We start from the raw sequence: 19,931 nt of genomic DNA, 5'->3' as shown, positions 1-19,931 counted from the left end.
CTTTTTTCCCTTCAAATCTCCTCTCCCCAGCAGAAGAGGCAGGATGGATATATGGATGGATATGGGGCTGTTAGCCCAAGCTGGGCAGAGGTGTGAAAATTTGGAGTTCAGGGGTGGCTTTGATCATTCTTCTGGGTGGAACAAATTGAGCTGAACTAAGGAGGAGAATCAGGGATGGGGCAGTGAGTGCTGGCATGGTTGCTGTGACCATACATGCTTGTCTAAGATAGGACTGAGAATGGGGAAGCTGGGGGATATAGGGCTGAGATGGTGCCTGGCCTCCACCACCAGCAGTAGTTTTGGCAGGGTGGCAGGGAATGAATTTATACAGGTGCAAGTTCCCCCTGTGGAGCTGTCCCAGTGCCTTCGCAAGGGAGAAGCTGGGTAGGACCTGGTGCTGCACCTGGTTCCTTGGGCTGTGGGGGGAAGAGCCGTGCAGGAGCAGGCAGAGGGGTGCCAGGGCTCAGCAGGGAGAAGCAGCCCCCCAGGTGAGGCAGCAGGGATGTGCTGCACGTCCCTGGCAGAGAAGCAAAGCCCTGGGGATTGCTTAACCTGCTCTGATTCACGTGGTGCTGATTAGTCCCAGTGATGTCAGTGGTTCAATTCCTGCTTTAAATCTCACCGTGGTCAATACCTCACAACACAGAGCTCTCGGGGTTCTTCACCCCTGCTGCAGTGCCTGCAGATATTTGCTTTTCTCCTGGCCTCTCGTGGTCTGTGTTGTTCCTCTTTGCGGGCAAAGAACAGTGTCCTTTGAAACACTTAAAGCTGACATGACTCACAGCATGCTCAGGAAACACTGGATTTTGTAGTCTGCTGGCAGAGCAGCCACATCAGAAAGTTTTAGCAGGCAAGGGGGTTGATCCCTCTTGGTGTAAACTTAAAATAACCCTGCACAAGATGATGGAGGCTCATGGGTGTGATGCTTAATACTTGGTACAGAAGGTGCTCAGAATAACTCTTCCCACGTTTGGTGGCTGGGATAACCTGTATTATGATCAGAAGGAAAATATGAATTGCAGTCTTGGGGCTCAGTCTCCTATTCTCTTGGGATCAGCATGGCTTGAACTGTTAAGTCTTTAAGGAAAAAAATCTCTTCAGTAGGAAGCCAGGTGCAATACCAGTAATGGTTGCTAATGCTTTAGCTAGAGCTGCCTGCACAGCTGGTTTAAATAGAAATAATGTCCTTTAAGCTGTTGAGTTTATACTTTTGTCCCTCATGCACTGGAGTTTTACCTGTGTACACTTGAAATTCCTGATCTTATCACTTACTTTCTTATCACCTTGCTAAAAGGCACTAAGAGAAGCAGTTGAAAATGTAGTAAGTCCCTTTACCATTTTCTCATGTTGTTTAACTCCCTTGAATAGGGTTTGGATGACATTCTTCCCAATGCCCTGTTGCACAACTCCTTTGGTGACAGAGTTTGACTCCTCAACTTAAAGACCCCTCTGTTTAAGCAGAAAGCTACAAATAGAGATATTTTTTGAGCTTGTATTTGCTGAGTACATGCACACTCAGCTTGACTTCTTAAGGACACATAATCATAGCCATAATCACAATTCAATCTGGTTTTAATTGTCGTTAATTAATTTTTAGCAATGTTTAAATCTTGTGAATTGAAGGGATTAAAATAAAAAAGAAAAGCAACTCTTTCACCAGACTTGTTCTTTTAAGGATTCAGTTTCATACTAACAGCATTAAAATGATTTTTCTCAGACTCGTGGCTTCTAAAATAACTTAAGGTTGTGAATAAAAATGAATGGATTACTGCATGTATAACTTGCCAGCTGTGGGTATCAGGAGCAGATCCTGCATTTCTGGAAGAAACCTTCAAACTAAAGGCACAGCAGCTCCAGGGAAAAGCAGATGAGGGCATCGTACTCCTTGTTTCTATTGGAAGTCTCATCAGAGAAAAGACCTCTGGGAAATCATAAAATTATAGAATAGTTTGGGTTGGGAGGGACCTTAAAGCTGATCCCATCCCACCCCCTGCCATGGGCAGGGACACTTTCCACTATCCCAAGTTGTTCCAAGCCTCATCCAACCTGGCCTGGGGCACTTCCAGAGATGGGATAGCCCCAGTAAGGAATTTCTTTCTAATACCCAATCCAAATCCAGTCTAAACCTATCCTTTTCAGTTTGTCGAGGCTCACTGCTGCTCTGGCACCTGATAACATTTCCTGCCTGTGTGGCTGAGCCTTGGCAGGTGCAGGTGCAGGTGAGCTCCAGGGGCTGCCCGAGGTTCCAGTGGGGTCTGTGCTCTGATGCCTGCTTGTTCTGTGCTGTGGAGACATCACACAAACACCTCTGGTGAGATGGATTAAAAATCATAACTTCAGTCACCTGTTCTTGACAGATACGGCACACGTATATACGTCTTTAATTTGTTTTTTCCCGTGCAAAATCTGTTAAGACCCTTTATGGCTGTTTTCAAGCCTTTTTCTTACGACCTTGAGCAAAGCAGTTTCCCTAATCCCGAGCTGGAGATAGCCGTGGCAGCTGCTGGTTTGAGGCTTTTGAGGATTGTGTATTTGAGCATTTCCCTGCTGATGGATGCCCGCGGTTCCCGGGGACCCGGGATGCTGAACATCTCGCCGCTTTTTTTTTTTTTTTTTTTTTTGCTAGGAAATATTTCTCTCGGCTAAACCCCGTTCTGCCAGCAGAGGCCGATATGCCCATGTGCTTGGGAGCAGCGAGCTGCCACCAAAACCCTAAATACTAAATGAAACCTTTACAGCCTGCCTGAGATGCTCTCTGTACCCCCAGCATCCCCAAACCGCCTCTCTCTGCGCCCCTGCATCCCACAGATGGGATTCCCAGGCGGGTCTTGTTATTTGAATAAAAAAAAAAAAAAAAAAAAAAAAGGAAAGATAGTGAGTAGCCAGGTGGGGTGGAAGAAAAAGCCAAGCTGAGGGCAGGTTTGATTAAACGTGCCATGACTGTGCTGCAACACCAGCCAGCAGCTCCCACAGCATCTCCTCTGCCCAGCCTGGGCTAATCTCGTGCATCACTCATGTGCGTGGCAGGGAAATGAAATGTCTCAACTAAAGGAATCCTTTGGATTTTTTAATTTTTTTTTTTTTTTAATGGCGGTAATTAAATTCATTTTCCGAACGGGGTGGACTCTGTGAGTATACATATAATAAGTATGTGATGTGCTGGGCTGCAGGGAGTACTTCCAAGAAACTATCCAGAGATGGGGGTAGAGCCTGCTGTAATGCCAAGAATATGCACAGGGGAAAAAAATACAAAAAAGACATCTGAGGCTGTGTGCCTGCTATTTCAGATGCCCTGGGCAGAGCATTGAGTGCTTCAAACTCACCCAAAGCTCTCATAACTGGAGGTTAATGTTGCCCTTTTTTTTTTTTTTTTTTTTTCACATTCTACCTCAACCCGAACCCCTTGCTAGACCCACAGGGGGAAGCAAATTAAAACAGCTGGTTCATAAAACATCTCAGAAAGTGCTTTGCCTGTAGCTGACCTAAGTCTTGCTGTCTCCCCCTTGCAGCCACTTTCTTTGCCTTCATCTCCATGGGCTGTGTTGGTCGCCAAGAATAAACAGACTGTGCATGCAGACACTGACATTTTTTTATTTTTTTTTAAAGTTTTTTTTTATTTTGCCCCCAGACTGTACAATAAAAATGAGAAAACAATCTTCCCCAACCATAAGTGCAGAGCAGAATGTATTGAAAATTAACTTCTGAAACAGGAGGCTTCCCTGCATCTGCCTTGGGAAGGAGACTGGAGCAAATGTTTCTAAGGTTTCTTTGGGATGTGTCAGCTGTGTTGCATGGCACATGGGTACAAGCATCTGGATTTTATGGTAATCAATGCAAAATAGGAATAACAGAGAAGAGAATGAACTAAAGAATAGGGTTGTTGATACATTGCCTAATATTTTGGCAGTAATTTGTTAAATTACTCATATAATTACCTAATAATGGGTAATTCCAGGTTTAGCAATGGGCAGGTTTCCACATCTTAGGGAAAAAAGTTTACAGGTGAGTCAGGACTTCAAAAAGACAAATCTTGACATTTTGTACTCTACCAAATCTGTTATAACTCAAGAAGTCTCCCTGGAACATGATGCTCTGCTGGGTTCTGGCCTGAGTCTTTTTGGGAGGGAGGATTTGGGAGAATCTCTTGCTGAATGTGGAGTTAAAGTATAAACCCGTATAAATACTGTTGACAGTTGTAACTAATGGTTCTCACCGATAGCTCGGTTGCTTTTCTGGTAGTTCTTTATGCACCAATAAATCCTATTGTTCTTCTCCCAGCTGTTATTCACAAAAAGTACAAAAGCGAGATGGAGTGTTCTCGGCACATTTCTTTTTAATTAAAATGAAGTGACAGACAAAGGAAGAGCGTGGAGCAAAGTTGGATCAAGACGTGGTAAATGCTTCTTCTCCCCCATCACCTCACCCTGTTTGATAGAGGAGATTCATCTCTGGCTTTCACCTGAAGTCCTGCTCTGTTCTCCCTGGGACAGCTGTGGTGCTCCAGGGTGCTTTTAGTGCCTCAGATCATTCTTCGTGACACATGAGGCATTAATTGCAGTATTTCTGCAAAGTAGCTGGGTTTTGTCCCTCGCTGGGGCTGCACCAGAGGTACCAGGAGCATCCTAAATCTGAATCTCCCAGTGCAGGAGGAGGAAAAGGCATTTCTCCTACTCCAACAGTTCTGCTGTCAAAGGCAGGTAACTTTTTTCTTCTCAGTGAGGTTGGTTGAACACTGGCACAGGGTGCCCAGAGCAGCTGTGGCTGCCCCTGGATCCCTGGCAGTGCCCAAGGCCAGGCTGGACAGGGCTTGGAGCAGCCTGGGACAGTGGAAGGTGTCCCTGCCCATGACGGGGAATGGTCCAAGATGAACTTTAAATGTCCCTTCCAACCCGTCCTGTGGGACTCTGCTGTCAGCATTTTGCTGCATAGAGCTGGAGCTGTTTGGAGAAGCTCTCAGGGACTCGATGTGATAAAGTGTTTGCCTACTGAAAACATAACAAAGATATGAGCCTCACTTTTCTCAGGGATTCCATGGTTTTTACTTTTCTGAAGGCATGTTTTTATTCTGTGCTGTGTATCTTTTTTTTTTTTTCCTGCTTCTTGCTGGAGAGGGCTGGCTTTTCCACATCCGAAACCTAAATCCATCTTGCAAATTTAAGCTGAAATATTTACGCCTGCAGTTTCTGCTGTGTGCTGATGGCTGTCCCAGAGAGGGGAAAGGTAAGAGTTAGGAATACACTGAGCTGCAAAGCATCTCTCTGGGAAAATGTGCTGCATCATCAAATACCCCTGGGAACCTTGGGACTGGCACCATCCACATGCCTGGGCAGTGCTTTTGGAGCAGTGTGCCCTTGGTGCCTGCTGAGACAATTGTTCCATGTCTGCTCTCAGAAGTGACATGCAGAGATGCACTATCTGCCTTTCTGCTGCTTTCCAGAAAATAAGGACCTGGAAATAATCAGGGTATTTCAGGCACAATGCAGCTCCTGTGGTGCAGACATCCTGGGAGTTTGGCAAGTTGGAGCTGTATCATAAGGGACAGCAGTGATTATTTTATTTTCTTTATGATTTTAAGAGCCTGGAAAAGCCATTCTCATGTTTAATCCCGAACCTGTGCTTTAACCTACTTGGAAGCTCTCCCTGAATAATCCACTTTATGATCCTTAATAGAAAGAATTTCATTCAGCAAACAGAGACCATTAAAAATACAGCACTTTCTAAAATATTATCCACATTAAACTGTGGGAGACTGATGCCAAATGGCTGCTAAGGAGGGGGGACAGACCCACACCAACCCTGCAGCCTCTGGGCCTGGTGCTCTCCACCCACTTCTTCCCAGGGCAGTGCCACTGCCATCCTGTGTGTGGGCTGCACATCCTGCCATCAAAACATCTGTTCCTTGTGCTCCTGATAACCCAACCCTCCTGCCATCCTCTCCTTCAGGCTGGGTCATGGAAGCCCCCAGTTTTATCATGTACATGAAAGTTTTAGAGTTTTAAATCATGTCCATGAAAGACCCGTCATGGATGAAACCTCTGACTTACTGATAGTATATCATTAACCTGGGCAGCACACCATCAAGCAAATCACATTTAATTTATCACTTGAGGAAGCTGTGGGATGAGTTATCCCACAGATAGAGTGGGTGGTGCAGGAGGTTCTGCACCATCATCCTACAACCCTGCCATAAATCCAGCTCTTCCCTTACTGGAATTCAAAACCAGGCTGACTGCTCTGCTTGCTTTATGTACACTCCATCTCCACTGGAGAAATTCAGTATGTTTTTTCCTAAACCACAGTTTAATAAAAACCTTAATTTTCTGCGATAAAGCCCATAACAGCACCTTTGAAGAAAATAGAAGATATTATTTTTCTTCTTTTCTGTTCTCATTCTGTCAGGCTTTAAATCATCAGCTCCTGACTGCAGCTGAGATTGATCCAATCTCATGGTGTTTGTCCTTCCCTTATCTGCCATGAGAGCCTGCTGGAACCCAAGGCACAAGTGGGGTGCTGGGCACAGTTTATGCTGCAGTGTCCTTCCAACTGTGATGTTATATCATTTATTTTTCCTGTCTCTCTCCTATCTCTCCTCAATATTTGCCCCGGAAGCAATCAGATGGGCACATTTGTGCTTGTGCTCAGTTATTAATCTAAGTTTTGCTTCTATTTGGTTGTCCAGCACAGGCTGTTATCAGGGCACCTTGTATCCAGCACACTCAGTGGCTTCTTCTCACTGTTGTATTTATTTATTATCAATATTTGGAGGTTCTGGTGGTTGGTACAGCACAATAATGGGCTGGAAGAACTGGCTGCAGGGGTGAATTGTTACTGCCATGACATCTCAAGGAAGAGGTCCTCAGGGTATTTGTCTTTTCTGGTCACTGGCCTGGCTGGCCAAAAGAAAAAAAAAATCCATGTGAAGTTGAGACCACTGTTATCAGTAAGGTGATCCTGACACCATGAATAATAGAGAGGAAATACAGACCAGTGAGATATGGTTGCTTGGTGGGTCTCCTTTTTCACCTGCCCATCTGTCTTATAACCACATGACTGGGCAGCACTGAGTAATTTTTCATGAGGTTTCTGAAGCTGCTACATGCCATGAGGAGGAGAAATGTCTTTGTTTTCCCCTGCCCTGGGCTGGCATATGAAGGACAAGGAGAGACTTGACCACGTGCCCTCATCTGACCAATTTTCTGGGGAGCTACAACCTTGATTGGCACGTCCTGATACCCTAGACCCAGATTGTCAACTGACCCTGAGTAGAGGCTGAGGCAGCTCTGAAAAAAGAGGAGAAAGTTCTCAGCACACACCAATGAATAAATAATAGTAAGGAAAAGGAGAGAAACCCCAAAGACAAGGAGAGGCAGAAGAGACAGGAAGGTGCCTCAGTCAAGGAGGTGAAGGAAGGCAGGAAGAGGCAGAAAGAAAATAGGGTTAGGAAGTGACTCTGGGACATATCTACACTGAGCCAGTGGGGAGGAAGGACTTTGTGAAACAAGGGCAGCCCAGCCCAGGCAGGGAGAGCAAGACTAAAGGACTTTGGCAGCTGGAAAGGTGGCAGAAGAGTAAGGCAGTCCCAGAGTGCAGTTAAAAGGGCAGGGGCGCAAAACAATGACATGAAAGAAAAGACTGAAAAGAAAAAAGCAGAAGAGGAGGAAGAGGAGGAGGAAGAGGAAGAGGAGGTAGTGGAAGAGGAGGTAGTGGAAGAGGTAGCTGAGGAAGATGGGGAAGATGAAAGCCAGGAGAAAAAAAGCAAGAAGAAATCAAAGTCTGAGGACTCAGAGATTGATGGGGAAGTGAAGAAAAAGAAAAAGAAAAAAACCAAGAGAAGAGAATATAGCAGTGAGGATGAAGATGACTATGAGCGCAGAAAGAAAAAGAAGAAAAAAGGCAAAAAAAGCAAAGACAAGAAGAAGAAGAAGGGTGACAAGTCCAAGAAAGGAAAGATAGATGACAACTTTTTGGAGATGTATGAACAGGAGCTCCGGGACTATCATTCAGACTCCTCCAATGCCACGGAAGATGAATACAACAAAAAAAAAGGTCAGCTCCATCTTTCCCCTTTCCCCTCTTGAGCAGGCACTCTTGACCCTGCCAATGCCCTTGTTGGGTCCTTCCTGGGGTGCACTAGTTGTTCCTATGTGGGTCATATTTTAGTTGAATAAGTATTTTAACTTTTCGAGGTGTCACTGGCAGGTTGTGTCTGTGTGAGCTTTTCTGTTTACGCAGCCGCTTTGCCGTGTGTGTGGTACTGCTGTAATTGCATTCTCCTAATTAATATTTGCGTTGTGGGGCTGTGCAGAAGCTGCAATCAGCAGGCTCCCCCTGTGTAGGCAGGATCTGTGGCAGAGGTGTGTGGTCCTGACCAAGAAGAAGCAGCAGGAGCGTGCTGGGGATTTCAGCAACCAGAAGGGTGGAACACTTGGGATGGATGTAGAAGCAGGAGGTCCAGCACACCAGACTTCTGGCTGTTTTAAAGCAACCAAATAGGCTGGGGAAATATCAGAATTAGCCTCTAAACCTTAATAGTTGTGTTGTTACAATACTTGTTTGACAAGCAGACTGTACTTTGGTTCAATGCATGGTGAGCTGTGCCCCAAGTTCCACCAGAGGAGGTTTGGATTGGACATCAGTAAAAAAATTTCATCATGGAAAGGCTTGTGAAGCTCTGGCACAGACTGCCAAGGGCAGTGGTGCAGTCTTCAGTCCCTGGAAGGATTTAAAAGCCATGTGAATGTGTCACTTGGGGACATGGGTCAGCAGTGGTCTGACAGTGCTAGGGCATGGTTAGACTCAATGGTCTTGGAGGGCTTTTCCAGCCTAAACGATCCTGTGATTCTGTGACTTAAGGTTTCAGATGATTCACTCAGCTTCATGAGAAGACCATGTGTAGCTCCATGATTAAAAGAAAAAGCCTTGGCAGGTAGGAGGATGCCCCCAAGCACAGTGAGGTTATCCCCTTGTCAGGGCAGCAAAGAGGTCGTGGATGCTGAGGGGTGGCACCAGCAGCCAGCAACTGCATCCAGGCATGCCTGGGACAAGCAGGACACTTCTCCTCTCATCACTGCTGATTCCCCAGCACAGGGAGAGTCCCAGCACAATCTGTGTGTGGAAACTGGGAGAACTGAGGAGCAGTAAAGCACTGCACACTCGTGGTGTGGCTCCAGGTTAACTGCACCTGGTGGTTCCTGCAGTGGTGACGAGTGGCTGGGAAAGGAAAAAATGTTCCATTCCTCTGGTGCAGAGAAGTGAGTCCCCCACAAATACGCTGTATTTAAGCCATGCACAAAACCTGCTTAATTTGTGATGGCCCCCGAGGGGTAGGGAGGTTGTCCCACCTCATACTACACTTTTTTAATATAGTCGAGCAATAATAATCTGCATTTTTCAAAGACAGAAGCCACAGCAAATGTTTGTTATAATTTCTCCATGGTCTTCTGATTTTAGATATTGGGAAGAAATTCTTGGCTCTGAGGGTGGTGAGGCTTTGGCAGAGGTTGCCCAGAGAAGCTGTGGCTGCCACATCCCTGGAAATGTCCAAGGCCAGATTGGACAGGGTTTCAGCTATTCCCTTTACCATGCATCATGCTGTTATTCTTACTATTTTGAATCAAAAAATCAGATTTTTTGGGTGTGATTTGTTTGGAGGCTGCTGCCACTTTTCTCCCAAAGGACCACTGAGTGAAATGCTGGTCAGGCCCTGGAGAATTGTGTGGCATCTGTAAAAGTCTCCCAGAAGCTTTGGGGATGTCAGATGCCTTTGTTGCTGGTAAATATTCAGTAGAGATATATTTCAGTCCACAAGCTGTGATTCCTTTTGCTGTAAAAAAGAAAAGAGAGATGTTATAAATGTTTTATAAGCAGGGAGTCAATGCTGCCTGTGTCATCTGATGTCCCCCTTATCTTATTGTATTAGCAAACAAGAGAAGGGATCCCCCCATCAAGTTCAATCGATGACTGAAGAACAAGGCAAATCCAGCTCCTGGGGACAGGAAAATAAAAGATATCAAGTGACTGGGTGACAGTGTATCTGAGAAAATTAAAGCAGAGATGGCAGGCGTTTTTAACTAAATTGCAGCTGTTGTCCATTCCTGTGATCATGGTGCTAATGAGATTCGTTATTTATTAATAAGTGTTTGCAAAGTTATTTCTAGAGTCGAGTAAGGAAAGCTATAGGGAGACTTTATTGTGGCTTTTCAATGTTTACAGGGGGCTTAAAAGAAAGATACAGAGAGGCTTTTTACCAAGGGCTGTTGTCACATGATGAGGGGGAATGGCTTTAAAATTAGAGGGGAGGTTTGATTTAACATAAAGGAGAAGTAACTCCCTGTGGCTGTGGTGAGGCCCTGACGCAGGTTTTTCAGAAAAGCTGTAGTTGAACCATCCCTGGAAGTGTTCAAGGCCAGGTTGGATGAGGATTGGAGCACCCTGGGATAGTGGAAAGTGTCCCTGACCATGGCAGGGGGGTAGAACTGGGTGATCTCTAAGGTCCCTTCCAACCCAAACCATTCTAGGGTCTTGGACTGCCAATAACAGTGAAAATGGCCCATTGTTTAACAAACATTTAACCAGTAGGATCAATGGCTTTAAAGAGCAGTGAGTGTCCACACAGCTCCCAGGCTGCCCAAACCACCATTAAAGGTTCTACAGGTGACAGATGCCTGAGGTTCAGGTGTCTTCTAGAGACAAACTCTTTAGAGGAATTTTTTCTTTCTTTTTTCTTTTTTTTTTTTCTCTTGGTATCTCAGGTCTTGTCTGTGATAGGGAAGAGTGAGACTGGCATGATTATTCATCCTCCCACTCAGGTTTGTGGTCATAGAATTTTGAAGGAAGGGACTAAATGTCTCTATCTCTTTCCTGGGTGAGTCCTGCCAAAGTCATGGGGATCTCTGTGTTGGTAGGAAGAAAGAAAATATTTCTCTTTCCAAATTTGCTTTCATGTCATTAAATGTATCTCTCCTCTGGCTGAATCAGTAGCTCCTTCCTGTCCTGTGTCACAGCAAAATGCTTCAAGCTTCCCTCTTTGATGTGGCTCACCAAGAGGCACAACTCACTTCAGAGGATAATAATCCATTTTTTGGAGGTCCTCATGATGGTAAAATTCTCTATTTTTCTTTTCACTCCTCTTTTTTTTTTTCCTACCAAGTTTCAGATATGGATATTATGGATATTATCATACATATTATCTGTAAGTGGTGGAATTACCATCCCTTGAAGTTTTCAAAAAACCATGTGGATAGGGCACCTGGGGACATTGATTGCTGGTGGGCTTGGCAGTGTTGGGGAATGGTTAGTTGGTGATCTTAGAGGGCTTTTCTAATCTCAGGAGTTCTGTGATTCTCTTCTGCTTTGTCCTTCTTGCACAATGGATCAAGCTGGACTTTGTTGATCTGAGCAGTATAACAATCATAGCATGAAGAAAGCTACTAAAAAAATGCATGTTTTTTGTTAACATCTTGCCTCAAATGGTGATGGAAGGGGAAAGCAGTCTCCACGGATTTGTAAATAGATATGCAAGCTGCTCATCACTTCCTTTGATGTGTGCCATTGGATTTACTGGTTCTATTTATCACACCCATGGTCATGGTCATGTTCCTTCAGCGACTGCTGCAAAGGCTTATGCAGGAAAAGCATTTCAGGACATGCTGAGCTTATGCTAAGTTCTGTTTAATGAAATTTAGCAGGAGTGGAGGAGAGCCTGTGCTGTGTGGCCAGCTCTTCCCTGTGCTCTGTACAGAACTGCAGTGATGCTTTTATAGACAATCATCAGTTGCAAAATCACCTTGTGTGCACCCTGCGCCCACTGATCTTCACCAGCTGAGGCTTTGATTAATATTCTGAGTCAGGATGAACAAGGACTCTTCTTTGGAAGACAGATATTATTTTTACACCTTGGCACTAAAATGAGCTTGGGTTTTAGGCATAAAACATTCTGAGGAGAGCTTTGTGCCATTGGCAATTTTATGTCTCGTAATCCAGTGGGAGATGCAAACTGTGCTACTGAGAGAAGGTGGCTCTGAACTCTCCTTGGAGTTATGGATCTCATCTGCTTGCCTCACAGTATCACTCACAGCTGCAAATGACCACAGAAAATAGGTATTTTGAAAAGATTACATAGTTTTAAACATTTGTTAGATGTGTGTACAAGCTCTATTTCATAGAGAAGGCTTTGGAACTATCATTAATTGAGTCTTCCAGTACCTGAAATGAGCCCACAAAAGAGTTGGAAAGGGACTATTTACAACAGCCTGGAGTGACAGGATTATGGAGAATGGCTTCATACTGAGAGAGGGTGGGTTTAGAGTTAGATCTTAAGAAGAAATTCTTCTCAGTGGAGGGGGTGAAACACAAGATCTCCCATCCCTGAAAATGTTCAAGGGCAGCTTGGATGGGGCTTGGAGCAGCCTGGGACAGTGGAAGGTGTCCCTGCCCATGGCAAGGGGCTTGGGACTAGATTTTCCTTTGCAACCCAGGCCATTCTATGATTCCAGGAACTATGACAGAAGTTCACCATTGTGTAACAGAGCAAGCCAATACTAAATTAGTTGTGATACTGAAGTGTTGATTAGTTTTGGGGGCACTTGATAATAACTTTTATGTAGGTGCTAAAAAATCTTTGTGCCTGTCTATTAGACACCCTTGCTACACACTTGTGTATTCTCACTGGAGAAGGGAAGTGGCCTGGAGGTGTCATGCTGAAACAGGGCCTTACAAGTTGGAAATGAGTGATTAAAATGCTGGGAGAGGGGCTTTGCAAGGAATCACAGCAGCTCTTCATAGTCCATGATGAGCCACCGACTTGGAGCAGGGATGTCACTAGTCACTGGTGTGGAAAATCAGTATCATAAAGCAGATGAATGCAAATAAACCTTTTTGGAGCAGGTTCTTGCTGTTGTCTGGAGGTTTGCAGATGTCACCTTTCCTCCACAGGTGTGTGTTTGGCCACAGCTGGGGGGAGTGAGCCCTTGTGCTCCCCCACCTCCCTCTCTGCCAGGGCAGGACCCTGAACATATGCAGAATTCATTCTTGTTAGGCACACATGATCCATTTGGGATGGCTCAGTCCAGCTGGCAGCCCCAAAAACAGCATCCAGGAACAGCTGTGGGTGCCAGGCTGCCAAAGGCACGGCACAGCTGATGTGAAACCCACACCCCCGAGCAGGAGCTGCAGCTTCCCAGCACTGCTGCTCTCCTCACACCCAAAACAATCAGATCGGAATGGAGTGGAGAGTTCAGTTTTATACAGCTCAGTTTCATACCCTTAATTGCCTGTGGGTACCTTTTAGATTGAGTGTTTGGGTTTGGACTTGAATAGAAAACACCTGAGTGTTCCTGGAGAGGAACTGAACGTGTTTGCACTGAGAATAATGTTAAATGGAGATGTTAAATGTAGATCAGTATGTTCAGTCCTAGATGTGCTCCCCACAACCCAGGTATCCCATCAGTCTGGATTCAATTATCTGTAGCATCCAAGAAGCCTTCTCTGAGGAAGTTGACCTTTAGAAGATGCAGGACTAGAACTTGACCACATTGGAATAATTCAAGAATATTTGGGGGTTTTTATCTTTCCCTTTTCCCTTGTATCCCTCTTCCATTTTCTCTTTCCTCCCTATAGAATAGAGATTCCTATGTCTTTAAAACATCCAAGTTTTGCCTTGGTAGTTTTTCATTCTCTGGTTGAAGAAAGAGAACTGAGGAGATGCTTTTGCTCACAGGTACAGCAGATCCTCCACTGGTACATCAAATTCCTAGTTTCAAGACTGCACTGATATTTTAAGGATCATTAGTTTTGTTCCCATTTTTACTTTGTTAAATATACATCTTCTAGGCCCTCCGTGAAGCTGTTTATCATCCTGTCCTTGGGAATTTGGACTAAAATCTGAATACTCTTCCATATAAAACAGCGGAATCGCATCCTTCAGGATGGAAAGTCTGGGCAAAAAGTAATACTGAGCTTCAAGTGGCTAAGCACAGAGAGGGGGCCAGGGCAAACCAGTATTTTATTCCAGCACAGGACAATCCTACAGCCTCAGGTGAGGTGGCTTATCCATCTGAGCCCTAGGAAAGCAGAGACTCATGGTAGGTTTGGTGTCAAGAGCCTCTGATCACTGCTGACATGTGGTGGGTTACTGAGGGCTTGTTTCAGCTGTCAAAGTTCAGTCAGGATGTAGCTTCCAGAATCACAACAATGCTTTTGTCTGGTTAAGGCCTCCTCTTGGCTGACTATTGCTGCTCCAAGAAATACTTATTTATTGTCAGTGGGTGCAGCTATTTCTCCAGGCATTGTCAGAGGGTTTTCTCTTCCTTGCAGCACAATTTGTGACACAAATACCTGAATGGCTTAAAGAAAGACTGAAAATAATAATTGTGGCTTTTGTTGATGGATTGACGTGGTACTGCAAGACAGGCTGGACACATTTCACTGAGGAGTTGTGCATTGTTGCTGTAATTGAATGTGGTTGTTGGAAACTAGGTCTTTTTGGCACTTTGTCACCTGATATTCAGACCTGCTGTATTTTTCTGCATTAGTTTGGAGTTCTGCATTTTATAGACATCTGTATTGTAGTAGTTTGTCAGCTAGACTTTCTCTGTGAACTGTAAGTGTTAATTAGGGCATGTTTGTAAAGAAGACAGAGGTAGGAGGTGGGAAGGCTATAGCAATTTTGTTTTAAATTCTTTCTGACATGCTATTTGAATAGTTGAAACTCTGTGTCATGACTGCTTAAAGTGGGGAGTTGTTATTTATTCCTAGAATCATAGAATCCTAGAGTGGTTTGGGTTGGAAGGGACCTTGGAGGTTACATAATCCCAATGCCTTCCACTGGACAAGTTTGCTCCAAACCTCACCCAACCTAACTCAGAACAACATCAAACAATGCTCAGTGTAGGTAACACGCACAACTTGTATTTATTACAAGCTTCTGTCAGGCACCCCTCCCTGCTTAGGCCAAGCATCAGCCTGAAACACAGCTAGAAATCAGCTCCCAGGAGCAAAATGTTCTGGTTCCTCAGCCAAGAGATGCCAAGGGTGCTCCCTTGCAGGCAGTGTGCCTGCTGTGGGGTGGCTGGCTGTGCTCACAGTGTCACCCAGCCCTCACCTGCTGGTGGCTTTGCCAGCTGTTGACTCAGTGGCTTTGCCAGCTGCTCCCTCCTGAGCACATTCCTGTTGGGTTCAGTGCCTCAGGCCAAGCAGTTTTGAAACACGTTGGTGTGGGTGTGTTTTTCTCTGTGAAAACAGCTCAGCTGTTCTGCAGAATAAAAGGCTGTGAGAAGTGTCTTGCCTTGCTCGTGTCAGGGATCATCCAACACCCAACACCTGCAATGCCTCCAGGCCAGATACACTGGGCAGGAGTGGGCAGTGAAAGGATCTTTGGTGAAATTGCTCTTCCTCCTACCCGGGTATTGGGGTCAGGGCTGGCAGCAAGGACAGTGTCTCTCCTTGATCTTGGTTTTTCTCTGCCTAGGTGACTAGGAGGAGGTGGGGATCTTGTCTGGTGACACAGAACATAAGGCCACAGAATGGTTTGGGTTGGAATGGCTCTTGAAGATCAGCCAGTGCCACATGGCAGGGACAACTTCCACCATCCCAGGCTGCTCCAAGCTCAGTCCAGCCTGGCCTTGGGCACTGCCAGGGATCCAGGGGCAGCCACAGCTGCTCTGGGCACCCTGTGCCAGGGCCTGCCCACCTTCAGAGGGAAGAATTTCTCCCCAAAATCCCACCAAACCCTGCCCCGTGGCAGTGGGAAGCCATTCTGTGTGCCCTGTCAGTGCAGGCTCTTGTCCTACATCTCTCCCCAGCTTTTTCAGAAGCTCCTTTCAGGTACTTGAAGGCTACTAAAAGGTCAGCCCAGACCCTTCTCTTCCCAGGGCTGACCTATCCCAATTCCTTCAGCCCTTCCTCATAGGAGAGGTGCTCCATCCCTCTAATCACAGACATGACAGACAGCAGGGAATTACTTCCAGCTGCATCCTGCAGACACATTGCTCTACCGCAGACTTTGTTCAGTGCTGTAGATAAAATCGATTTCATATTTTACCCAGGCTGTGCTATACACCTCCCATTGGACAGAAATTTCTGATGTTCTCGTCAATAGTGGTGACTCAGAGACTCCCCATGTCCTGGCAGGTCCTTCTTGCCTCCAAGAGATGATGAAAGAAATGGAACAGGTTTCTGTTGTGAGTGTCTATCTCCCCTGAGGCACAGTGTTTTCCTCCAACACAATTTAAGCTTGAATAAAAAAGATGTTGATTGCTAAACTAATTCTGCTTTACTGTTCCAGCAAAGAACTAAGGTGTTTTTTCCTGGTAGTGCTCAGACAAAAATACTCTTTAAGTGGTAGCTGGAGCACTAGATGAATTGAGTTTGGCTTCCTACAGTGCATGAGAATGAAATGTTGATTTTTACAATAGCTGATGAAGTAAAACATACTCTAAACCATGACTGTTCTGCCTGTGGGAACAGGCAGGACAGTGTTCAGCTTTGGATTTATATTTTAAGAGATAAATAGTATTTCAGAGCTCAAGATAATGATACTTGTGTGTACCAGCACTAAGTTTGCTGAGAAGAAAACCTCCCTAATTCATGTCCGTGACAAGTCTCAAAATGAAAGATGCCATTAATTCTGCAATTCCTTGTGTAAACTATGAATAGCAAAATGTGTAACAGTGTGCAACCAGTCCAAATATTTGGAAAAAAAAAAAAAGTGGAAAAAAAAAATCCCTCTCTTTTTCTTTGAATAATTAATTTGGCATCCATGCCAGACTCAAAAGCTTCTTTCCATGAAGCATATAAAGAGCAGGCAATCTCTCACAGAGCATGAGGCCCAAATCTGCTCACAGTTCTGAGGTACGAATCCAAAGCCATTGTGCTCAAGTCAATGGAGTTAGTCAGGATTTGCTTCAGAGTGAATGAGAAGAGAATTTGACTCATTTTGTGTATGGCAAGAGATTATTGCACAAATTGTGGCTTGCTAAAAACAAACAGGCTCTGATTTAAAAGGCTCCTCTTTGTGGTGGGTAAGGGATGGTCCTGATTAAACTGTAGCCATCATAAGTATGTAACTGATGTGTTCACATGCACAGAGCATTGTTTTGTCAAACATAATCTGTAACAATCAGCACAGGCCCTTAAAAACTTCCAAGTATTTTGCATAAATGTCAAGGTACTCCTCAGGTGCTCCAAGACAAACACACTCCAAAGTGCTTCAGGAGCAGCCAGAGTGATTGGTGCTTTGCATGAATCAACATGAAAGTGAATATTGAGAATAATCAGCGAATTCCCAGCTGGAAGTGCAGCCGAGTGCAAACAGCCATTAGTGCTGCTGAGGTGAATGCATCCTGCTAAACTGATGCATCTGAAGGTAGCAGCTTCAAAGCAGTTGGTGTTGATTTGGGCTGATGTTCAAGGTGAATCACAGAATCCCAGAATGGCTCAGGCTGGAAGGCACCACAGTGGGTTCCATCCTCCTTGCCCCAGCAGGGCCGTGCCAGAACACAGGGCACAGGATTTTGTCCAGATGGTTCTGGAATATCCCTGGTGTGGGAGACTCCACAGCCCCTCTGGTCTCTGTTTCAGCCCTTGGCCACTGCACAGTGAAGAAGTTCTTCCTCATGTTCAGATGGAACCTCCTGGGCATCATTTTCTCCCTGTTCCTCTTGTTCAATTGCTCTGCATCACTGAGAATGGCCTGGTCCATCCTCTGACACATCCCTTCAGAAACCTGTGATTTTTGCTTTTCTTCTTCTTTCCCCAAACTCCTCACTATCTTTTCTGTCTTATTTCACCTGCTTAATCATTCTTGAGGCACAACCTTAATTGTTTTTTGTTTTTTTTTTTGCCAAGGGCCAGTCTTGCTAGACAGAAATTAGGCACCAGTTCTGTTCTCCATATTCACCTCATGAGAATGTGACCTGACAGGACCTGCAGTCACTGCCATAATTGATGTGGAGCACTACCATATCATTGGAGTCAGAAAAACCTGAATTTATCAGCCAAAACACTCTTCTGTCCTGGAAATATTCCTTTCTTGGGCAGCTAAGGGAAGTTTCCATGCTCTTGGTTAAAGTGTCCCAGTCTGCACTTGTCAGTGTTTATAGTTTTACAGTAATTTTAGGAGTCATTTTGAAGCTAGTGTTTCTCTACTTTCATCATTGAATGGATGGATTTATATTAGCCCACTTCAAATTTATCATCTCCTTCTGCAAGGCAGGGGAAGGGGTGTGAGTGTTTCCAGCAGCAATGCAATGTAACTTGATACTGATTTTATGCTGCCTGTATCCTGCACTTGAAATGACCATTTCTGAATGCTTATTTTCAACAAAGAAAGTACTGTCTGTAATTTCTTTTATTGAGCTTGTATTTACCTGAGAAAAGCAGTAATGGATTTGCAGTTCATAGCAAATCAGCCCTGTTTAGCTTGCTGGAATTTTCACCAGCTTCTGAAGCCTTCGTGCTGGATAGCTGAACAGTGGAGTCAGCTGGGGATTCAATATCTACCAGAGGAGATAAGTGAACTAAATTCCACTTGATTGAGATAATATTTGGAACAAAAGAGCCTGTATCAGTAAGTGTATTAAAGCTTTGTATTGACTCTGCCCGGCCCACTGGGAGAAAAGCAAGATTTGGAGGCTGGGCTGAAAGTCAAGCACTCCCATATTAAAACTTTGGATTTTGTAACGTGGCCATGATCTGAGCACTCAGAATAGATTCACTTTGACCTTGGGGAGGGGTTGTTTGCCACCTAAAAGCACCTTGATGTGGGTGTCTTCCTGTGAGCAGCCCATGCAGCACCATGATCAGATGGGTCCAGTCCCCTCTCTCTTGCCTTGGTGGTCTCTCTCTGGGGCTCCTCTACCCAGGGGCTACCATAAATTCAGACAACATTGCTAGGAAAAGCATTAAGGAGTACCACAAATCACAGAGTGGTTTGGATGGGAAGGGACCTTTAGGAATATTGAATTCCAAGATTCTGCCACGGGCAGGGAAACCTTCCACTAGAGCAGGTTGCTCCAAGCCCCACAGCAGGAGCATCATCAGAACGCTGGCTTCATGACCTGACCACTTGGATAAAGCCTGGGTGAAGACCTTTGGGGATCCTGTCCATGTCTGAAGGGAGGTGAACAACCAGTGAAGATATTTGGAGACATGGGAATGTCATGGTTTGCACCTTATGCTTGAACAAGAATGAAGTAGAGGCATCGTGGATGCAAAGTCACACAGGGACAGACTAAGAAGCCTCTGCCAAAATACATCTCAGCATGTTAAAACAGCAGGAACATGTAAAAGGAGTTGTTCTTTTACATCACAGAAGCCAACAGTTATTGCAAAGCTCTGAAGAAGCACCATGGAGGAAAGTCTTTGGTGAGCATTAGTGTCCATGGTCCAGAAAATAATCATGGGGGTGGACCCTCCATGAGAACCCAGATCTTTTGAGTGATGAAAAGAGTGTGAAAAATAGGGATTCAAAATGGGAAGATTAGAAATACAGCAAGGCCATTAAAAAAGGAAGTAACGAACTTGCTGGGAAGATGTCTGAACTTTGTATGATACCTGAGAATTTAATTTCTGTATTTTTCAAATGTTCCCTGTCACAACTGGAGCACTGAGGTAGTAAATTCAATCCTTCTAACCTAGATGCCAGTTTTGGTTAGATAACTTCCATAGATATCCAATTTCAAGCATTTTAGTTAATTCAGTTTTATTATCCTAAATCACAAAATACAAGTTGTTTATGCTTGGGATTTGCTAACACTGGACATGTTCTCTCAAAGCCAGAATATCCAATTATTCAGAAACAAACTCGAGGGTGGTTATGAAATGTCACTAACCTACAGATCTTGTTGAACTATATCATGGATGCTTTTCCCAGCAAAAGGGCTGGGGTATAAAATGATGATCCCCACCCCAGCTCAGTATCCTTTTCTGCCTGC

The sequence above is a fragment of the Sturnus vulgaris genome, chromosome Z (genome assembly GCF_052056855.1).
Source record: "Sturnus vulgaris isolate bStuVul1 chromosome Z, bStuVul1.hap1, whole genome shotgun sequence".
Taxonomy (NCBI): domain Eukaryota; kingdom Metazoa; phylum Chordata; class Aves; order Passeriformes; family Sturnidae; genus Sturnus; species Sturnus vulgaris.
This window is presented reverse-complemented; position numbering follows the sequence as displayed.